We start from the raw sequence: 9,901 nt of genomic DNA, 5'->3' as shown, positions 1-9,901 counted from the left end.
GCAGTTCTGGATATCACACAAGAAAACCTTTCCCCAACCACCCTCCTCCTGCCCTCAATGGCCACCGCTCTCAGTGCTCTATTGTATCTCATGGGCCACGACTGGGGAACTACCCCATTCCTAAACCAGCAACTGCCAGGAGGCCTGGGACATGACTGTCATGGGCTTAGAACAAACATTTCAGGGAGGGAATGGAAGGCAGGGTGCCAACTATGAAGGGCACGTTACCCTCCTCCCTGGAGGGAGAACATGTAGATGAAGAGATTTAAGCATCAATAACCTAAAATGAAAAGAGAAGTAAGAGTACAAAATTTCTGTATGCTATCAAAGTTACACTGCCATCAGCGTCAAATAGGATGTTATAACTATAAAATATTTATGGAAGCCTCATGGTAATCACAAAAGAAAAACTTGTAGTCGATACATAAAAGATTATTACAAAAGAGTCAAAGCATACTGCCACCAAGAGTCATCAAATCATAAAGGAAGTTGGCACAAGAGGAAGCAAGAAACAGAGGCTCTATGGACCAGTCAGAAACAATTAACAAAATGGCAGTGGGAAGTCCACACACTTATCAATAATTGCCAGTAATATTTAAATTGTTCTAATTATCAAAATTCTACAGTTTTGCTAATTCTATAATTATCAAAATCATATCGTTTTTAAACTTAAAAAATGTTTTAAATGTTTACTTATTTTTGAGGGAGAGAGTGTGCGCGCACACACGAGTGGGGTAGGGGCAGAGAGAGAGGGAGAGACAGAATCCGAAGCAGGCTCCAGGCTCCGAGCTGTTAGCACAGAGCCCAACGGGGGCTCGAACCCACGAACGGTGAGATAATGACCTGAGCCCAAGTTGGACATTTAACCGACTGAGCCACCCAGGCGCTTCTGAATCATATCATTTAAAAAAAAATTTTTTTTTAACGTTTATTTTTGAGACAGAGAGAGAGCATGAACAGGGGAGGGGCAGAGAGAGAGGGAGACACAGAATCTGAAACAGGCTCCAGGCTCTGAGCTGGCAGCACAGAGCCCGACGCGGGGCTCGAACTCACGGACCGCAAGATCATGACCTGAGCCGAAGTCGGCCGCTTAACCGACTGAGCCACCCAGGCGCTTCTGAATCATATCATTTTTAAATGTAAGTGGATTAAATTCTCCAGTCAAAAGACATAGAATGGCCGAATGGATGAAAAAACAAGATCCAACTGTGAAAATTAGTAACAAGAAACCTCAGGTGGAGTGGGGAGGTTTTGGTAGGGGGAGCTCTCATGCCCTACCACTTTGTAGTCAATTGCAGATGGAATTGACCTTGCACGAACTTGACCTTGCATGTGGCTACTACTTTACTATCTTGGCTGGAGAAAGAAACACTTTACTTATTGCTCCCCCACCCCTGCAACTGCTCAGCATATGAGAAGCCACTATACTTTGAACTCCCAGTTTATTCCAATGGACTTTTATTTATTTTTTTTAAATGTTTATTTATTTTTGAGACAGAGAGAGACAGAGCATGAACAGGGGAGGAGCAGAGAGAGAGAGAGGGAGACACAGAATCCGAAGCAGGCTCCAGGCTCTGAGCTGTCAGCACAGAGCCCGATGCGGGGCTCGAACTCATGGACCATGAGATCATGACCTGAGCCGAAGTCGGACGCTTAACGTACTGAGCCACCCAGGTGCCCCTGTTTTTTTTAATGTTTATTTATTTTTGAGAGAGAGAGTAGACAGTGTGAGTGGGGGAGGGGGAGGGGCAGAGGGAGAGGGAGACACAGAATCTGAAGCAAGCTCCAGGCTCTGAGCTGTCAGCACAGAGCCCGACACAGGGCTCGAACCCACAAACCGTGAGATCATGGCCTGAGCTGAAGTCAGATGCTTAACCGACTGAGCCACCCAGGTACCCTGATAAAGTCCAAGTTTTTAAGGCTCCCAAGGCTCTGCCTAATCCAGTCTGCCCTGAGTGCAGAGGGGAAGAGAATGCTGAGAACAGGTATGCTGGGGGAGGGGGGGAGGAGGCAGGCTGCAGGAAGTGAGATGGGGCCTGGGAAAGCCAAAGGAGAGGCCTGACATCTAGACGGCCAGCACTAGGCTGCAGAGCCCAGAGAACTAGAGGCATGAAGATTACAAACAGGGAGATGTTCCTCTCTGCCTCTTTGTGATGCAGCATCAGTGAGACAAATGGGGGCAACTCTTCCCAAGGTACAACCACCACTTTGTGACCCGAGGCATTCAGTGTGTCCTTCTTAGAATGGCTTGCTGGCTCTATATTTTCTCTGATCTTTATTTCTTATTTTTTGTCATCCGGTCATATCTTTCCATTATATTGTATGGAGTCTTTTTTTGTTTTTGTTTTGTTTTAGAAACAGAAAGGGAGTGTTTGCAAGTGCACAAGTATGAGCAGGGGAAGGGCAGAGAGAGAAGGAGAGAGAGAATCTTAAGCAGACTCCTTGCTCAGCACAGAGCCTGAGGAGAGGCTCGATCCTATGACCCTGAGAACACGACCTGGGTGGAAATCAAGAGTTGGATGCTTAACCAACTGGGCTACCCAGGCGCACATGTATTCAGTCTTGTAAGAAGCTTACAGTCCTGTGGGTGCCTGTGTGGCTCAGTCAGTTAAGCGGCTGACTCTTGATTCAGCTCAGGTCATGATCTTGTGATTCGTGAGATGGAGCCTGGCACCGGGCTCTGTGCTGACAGCGTGGAGCCTGCTTGGGATTCTCTCTCTCCCTCGCTCTCTGCCCCTCCCCTGCTTGTGCACATGCTCATTCGCTCTCTCTCTCAAATTAAATAAATAAACATTAAAAATAATAATGGCATTGTTTTTCTCATTAAAAGTAACCCTGCATACTTATCATATGTGATTTCTTTAGTATATTACATACTTCAATGAAAACTTTTTAACAAAAGCCTTAGAGTTTATTGTAGTAACTTCAGAAAATATAGAACATAAATGCAATTTAAAAATTATTCTTTTTTAAGAGAATAAAGATTTTAGAATGTAGAATATCTTTATGACCTTGGGATAGGCAGATCTTTCACAACAGGAAACAAAAAGTGCTAATGAGAAATGAAAACAATTTATTAAAAGAATTATATTAAAATTAAGAACCTCTGTTTATCAAAAGATGCAATCAAGGAAGTAAAAAGAAAACCCGCAAAATAGGTAAGATACTCTCAACACATATATTTGATAAAGGTCTCAAATTCAGAATTTAGAAGTAACTTGTATAAATCAGTAAGGAAAAGGTAGACAACTCAACAGAAAAATGGGCAAGAGACTTGAACAGACACTTCACAAAAGAAGTTTTCCAAATGCCAAATAAACACGAAAAGATTTTTAACTTCATTACTCTTCAGGCAAATGCAAATAAACTACAACATGATACGCTTCCAACTTGACCTGGTAAAATAAAAAGGATTGAAAATATCTAGTTTAGAGGCAGATGTTAAGCAATAAGAACTCTCACTGAATGTAAATGGTTACAATTACTTTAGAAAGCTAGCTGGCTGGAGACCATAAAGCTGAAACCATGCCTCTCCTGTGACCCAGTGAATGCACTCCCAACAGAAATGTGTGCATATATGTGAACCAAAAGACGTGCACAAGAATATTTATGCCAGCACTGGGTGATGTAGCCCACAATGAAAACAACCACACCAGTAGAATGGATAAGTTTATTGTAATACATTCATACAATGCAATGAGAATAAGCAAACTACAATCACACACAAATACATGGCCTAATCTTAAAGTGTTCTGAGCAAAAATATGCAAACTTCAAATACTTTACATTGTATCATTCCATTTATAGAAAGAACAAAAATAGGCGAAACTAATCTATGCTGTCAGACATCCATGTGGAGGTAACTTGGGGTGCAAGTGAATGGAAGGGGGCACAAGAGGGACTTCTGCGGTCTTGCTAAGGTTGTCTTTTTTGATCTGGGTGCTGGTGAAACATGTGAGTTCTGTTTGCGAAAATTCTTCAGGTGGTATAGTTCTGATATATGCACTTTTCTCTACCCTTCTGAAGTATATACATTTCGATAAAAGGTAACATCAAAAAATGGATATATTAGGAAGTCAAGTTCAAAATATGGCTAAACAAGAGCCTTAAAGATGCAGGCCTTCTGGCTACTCTAGCAGGGGATGTTCTCCCTTCTATGAAGGTTCTTTGGTGAAAAAGTCTGAAAAGCACCACTTCCGGTTTCCCTTGGTGAGGTTTTGAGAGGCTACCTGCACCAGAGAGCTTTGCGAAGGGGCTAGGTTTCAGGCTTCCGTGCCCGTGATCACGTGATTAGGTTTAGGGTGAGGCGAGTGAGGCACGGTCAGGCAAGTGCGGGGGTCAGATCGTGTCTGTTCTGTATTTATGCTTCCCAAGCAGTAATAACCCGCAGAGGTTCTATCGATTACCAGCGTGGCGGGTTCTCTACTCCAGGGAGTAGAGCGGTTCCAACAGTCAACCACTAGAGGACGCCAAAGAACAGCTTATAAAGCTGAATTCTTTGGTAACGTCGTCCTTCCAGAAAGAAAGATTTTTCCCCCCCAGCCTGGATTCCTTTTCTCTGACAAAAACCCATCCATTTTGTGATTCTCTGCCTCTCTACATCTCCAGTCCCAAGTAGGCCCCAAATACATGAGCCAAATTCAGTAGAAGAATATGTTTGGATTCTATCTCCAAAGTACCCAAATAAGATTATTACATTGACTGCAATGATCAGAAAGCCAAAATAAAATCCTATGGTGGTTTGAGTTCAGCCTTGTGTTTAAACCCTGGCTTGTGTGATGTGGGGGCAAGGTGTCTTGGGAGGGTGACAAACCTTCTTGATTTGCCTGGGGCTGTCCTAGTTTTAGTACTAAAAGTCCTGCAGCTCAACTTCTCCATTCCTGCAAACTGGGATGGTTGGTCACCCTCAGTTTTTCTGATCTGTAAAATGGAATCAATGTCAGTACCTACAATGGGGAGAATTGAGTAAGATGATGATGTACATAATAGGTGCTGTTAGTTTTGTTATCAAGTAATACTGTAGATGGTTGTAGGCATGGACTGAGTTCCTATAAAACCATTTAAACAAAGCCTGAACATTTTTATCATCCTGCTCATGCATTCAATTCCAAAAATTTGTACTGAGTGCTTCTTATGTATCAAAAGATAGCAGTTTAGTGGTTATGGGCACATTAAAAAAAATTTTTTTAACGTTTATTTATTATTGAGAAAGAGAGTGACAGAGCATGAGCATGGGAGGGGCAGAGAGAGGGGAGACACAGAATCCGAAGCAGGCTCCAGGCTCTGAGCTCTGCACAGAGCCCGACGCAGGGCTCAAACTCACAAACCGTGAGATCATGACCTGAGCTGAAGTCGATGCTTAACTGTCTGAGCTACCCAGGCGCCCCTGTTATAGGCACATTTTAAAAAATGATTGACCCTTCCAAAGGATGGTATGATCTGTAGGGGACAAAGAGAGAACGTGCTTACAGAACATAGGGGAAAAAGGTAATCCCAGCCCACTGTGTATATCCTCATAGGTCCTAATTTCCTCCAGGCTAGAAAACAGTAGTGGTCTTTTAATTTACCTCCCCAACTCCAGTTCAGTCTCTTTCCAATCTAATCAATTAACTACCAGGTAAATCTTAAAACACATTTTGGATCCTGTTTTTAGAGACCCAATACCTACCTTGCCTAGGCATTCTTTACTTTTTTACAATAGAGCCTCAACCAAACTTTCAAGGCTTATCTCTTGAAGAAAACAGACAACTCCCTTGCTCAAACATGTCCCATGTTTTCCTTCCTCCATTCTATTACTCACAATGTTCCTTAAGTTGGAATGCCCCACCTCATTGCTTCCTGTCAAACATACACTCCTTTACGTGAACTTACTGGGTTTTCCACAAGACATAACTCTCCCTTACTTCATTTTTTCTGACTTTACAGCATTGTTCAGATTGGTGTCTCTTCATTTATGAACCCTCTTCTTGATTGTGGGCAAGGATTGCCTGTTTCACTTTTGTATATTTCCTCCAGTTCCTTGTATGTAGCGAATAAATGTTTATTGTAGTACATCCAGAATTCTAATTTTGGTATCTATACCATGACTTTGCTAGTTTGTAGCCGTGTGTAATGTGTGTGTGTGTGTGTGTGTGTGTATTTTTTAAGTAGTCTCTACACCCAATGTGGGGCTTGAACTCATGACCCGGAGACCAAGAGTCACATGCTCTACTGACTGAGCCAGCCAGATACCCCTGTGTGATATTTTCTTAACTGACCTCTTTACATACTCATTTACTTTATTTATTTACTTATAAAGTTTAAAAAAATTTTTTTAAATTTATTTATTGAGAGACAGAGCATGAGTGGGGGAGGGGCAGAGAGAGAAGGAGACACAGAATCCAAAGCAGGCTCCAGGCTCTGAGCAAGCTGTCAACACAGAGCCCGGTGCAGGGCTTGAACCCACGAACTGTGAGATCATGACTTGAGCCGAAGTTGGACACTCAACCGAGCCACCCAGGTGCCCCATAAAGTTTTTAATTTATTTTTAAAAATGCTTTTATTTATTTTGAGAGACAGACAGCAAGAGAGTGAGCAGGGGAGGGGCAGAGAGAGAGGGAGAGAGAGAATTCCAAGCAGGCTCCAAACAGTCAGCACAGAGCCTGACTTGGGGCTCGAACTCACAAACCATGAGATCATGACCTGAACCGAAATCAACTGAGCCACCCAGGTGCCCTATTTTTAAGGTTTATTCATTTATTTTGAAAGAGACAGGGGGGCGGAGAAAGAGGGGCAGAGAGAGGGAGAAAGAGAATCCCAAGCAGGCTCCACGCTGTCCACTCAGAGCCTAATGTAGGGCTTGAACTCGCAAACTGTGAGATCATGACCTGAGCCGAAATCAAGAGTCAGACACTTAACCAACTGAGCCACCATGGCACTCCTTAATTAACCTGTTTAAGACTCAGTTTCCTCACCAAAAAATGAGGATCATAACAGCACCCACCTCAGGGGTATAGCAAGGATGAAATAAGACAAGGCACTTAGGATGCTTAGTTTTGTGCTTGGCACAGCAGAGCTATGTATTGTCAGAGAAGGAAAAGATCCATTTAGGCTGGAGGAATACTGGAGGGCTTCCTGGGGTGGGGAGAGTAGGATGTGAGCTGAGATTTGATTAGATAAAAAGAAAAGAGAAGACATTTAGGCAGAGGGGCCAACCTGAATAAAGACCAAAGAAACAGAAATGAGCAGGATGTGCTGAGGATGTGGCTGGTTGAATCCCGGGAAGTACCTTTGGAGAGATTCTTCAGGAAGAGAGAGAAAAAGGACAAGTGAAGTAAATTTTGCAGAAGTACAGATTAGCGGGGCGGGGGGGGGGGGGCAGGGAGGGAATCAGTCTCTAGCAGTTTCCTGGAGGTTCCTGTCATTTGGCTGGCCCCTGTCAGCAATAGCAACAAAATTACAAGGATAGCTAGTTTGATGAGTGACAGAATTGAATCAGCAGGTGTTTACAGCAAGTTGCAGAGAAGACTGGAAATGGACAAAATGACAACTAGCTGCTAATAATTAGCAGGGTTAAGCTTGAAATCCTGTGTGTGTGGCCAAGAATTAATTACAGGAGTATCAGAAAGGGTGAATTTTGCTTGGTATCAGTTTGTGGGGAAAAAGCTTTAAAGGAAAAGGGGTGGTAGCAAGAAATGATTATAAAGTCAACTTGAGCCAAAGGGTCAGGGCAATGGGTAAATTTGCTAAGGCAATAGTCTAGTGTACTAATGGATGTAGAGAGTCAGATTAAGGAAGGTCAAAGTCTCACTGTACTCTGGTGATCATATCATACCTGAGTGTTTTAGAGGGTCACATTTTGGTTGCAAGGAACAGAAACCCGACTGGGAAGCGAAGGTAGTGGCCTTCAGGGTATGCTCAAATGGTGCCCCTCCTAGATCTCTTTAACAGGCCAGTGCACCTATCCCCCAGCTGCTGTGAGTGTTGGCAGCTAAGGGTTCTCAGATGCTCAAAATTCCAGGAATTGCCTTCAGCTGAAGGGAACAGCTTTGGAGACCTTAACTCCTTGATGGCTTACAGCCAGTGGCTGGCTGATACTTGGGTACACAAAGCTGCCCAGTGCCTCATGGGGGAATGACTCCTTGGTGTGGTTTCATGCCAGAGCTCTCTGTTGTGGATCAGGCCAAGGCAAAATCAAGCTGATTCTTGCTTGGCTGTTTCTTTTTTCCTGTCCTGCTCAACTTCCTCCCTTACAGGTTTTTCTTCCTTCAATAAGTCCCATTCACCAGATCTCCCTTACAGGCTCTGTTTCTAAGGATCCTGATGAAAGACACTTACAAAAGCAAATAGCCAGAAAATAGCTGGATCCAGGTTCTCAGAGTCATAACCTGCTGCAGTTTTTATCTGTACCTCAGCTCTGATAGTTTGTTTTCGTATTGATTTTATGTATTCTTGAGCAAATTCTTTTGTGGTCCTCCTGGTCAACTCCAGGGGATGAGCCGGACAGTTCAGCAGCCTCAGTGTAAAGGAAACTTCTCCATATGGGTAGTTCCAACAAAGTTCCCAGGACTCCTTCTGTTTGGACTGCCTTGGGCCACATGCCTTTCCCTAAATCAATCATCGCAAATGGGGGGTAGGGGTGGGGAGAAGGAAAGCAGTGCTTTGATTGGTCAGGACTGGCCTAGTGCTGCCCCTGGAAAGATGAATAGTAAGGTCAGCCCTATGGCAGCCATATGGACAGACAGTGGGGAGGACTGGTTCCCTAGAGGACATTAGGCTCCCCTTACCAGAAGAAAGAGAATGTTTGCTGGAAGGACAAAAATAACACATGTTCCTAATAGATCTTAACAAATTGAAAGATGCCACATGAAGTCATTAGGATAGTGGGGTGTATGGAAACCATAATCTGGCAAAAAAAGGTGATTTTTTTTATCCTTATTGTTTTGGGGATGGGCAGAAGGCACGGAAAAGGGGCATAATCTTTAAATATTTGGAATGTTGTCATGACGAAGAGGGATTAGGCATGTTCTGTGAAGCTTTAGGAGATGACATTAGAGCCCAGGCTCAGAGATTAGAGGGATGTAAATTATCCATAAGATATATTTGGATACCTTATATGCACACAGATACAAAATAATTACAATTTAAGTTGTCCAGAAAAAGAGCAGGCATATCTGAGAGGTGGTAAGCTTGCCATGCCTGGGCAGCTGGGAATAGACATATCACTCTTACCATGACTAATAAAATACGCTTGTGCTTCCTTCTCACCTTTTCATAAAGGCTTTTTCATAAAGGCTGTGTCTAGATAGACATTATCTGGAATGCCCCACCCCCACCTTGTCTTAGGGAAATCTGCCGCACCCCAACAATTTCGAACCAGAGTACTTTTGCTCTGAGGTTCACCTTTGTGTCCTCTTGTTAATCATGACACCTGCGATATGCTGCATTGTAATCTTATCATATGACTTAACTCCCTCCAGTTTGGTGAAAGTGCCCCCAGGCCATAATTATTAATCTTACTGTGAGTATCAGTGTCTTCTTATTCAAGACATATTTGTTGAAAAAATAATTTTGCAGAAAGGTTTCTTGTCTTGGGGGAAGGTGTGTGACTAAGGGGCCACAAGGATCCTGCTCAACTTCAAGATTCTGTGATCAGCACATGGCACTAAACTTGAAGCTGACTTATAGATGAGTAATTGGGAATACCCAGGGCCACTTTGGCTTTTGCAGCTATTGGAGGAGAGAAGAGAGGGGATTCTCTTCTGCCCGTCCTCTGACAGTTACACCAATAGACAGTCATGGGAGACCTCTGGGGGAGATCAGGGAATCATAGTTAGAATTTACTCTGGAATGTAAAGTGAGTTGTCCCCTCTCAGTCTCTGTGCCTTGGCACTGCTCCTCCCCAAAGCTGGAAAAATGTCCC

This window comes from Acinonyx jubatus, chromosome B4 (genome assembly GCF_027475565.1).
Source record: "Acinonyx jubatus isolate Ajub_Pintada_27869175 chromosome B4, VMU_Ajub_asm_v1.0, whole genome shotgun sequence".
Taxonomy (NCBI): domain Eukaryota; kingdom Metazoa; phylum Chordata; class Mammalia; order Carnivora; family Felidae; genus Acinonyx; species Acinonyx jubatus.
Note: the sequence above shows the minus strand (reverse complement) of the source record.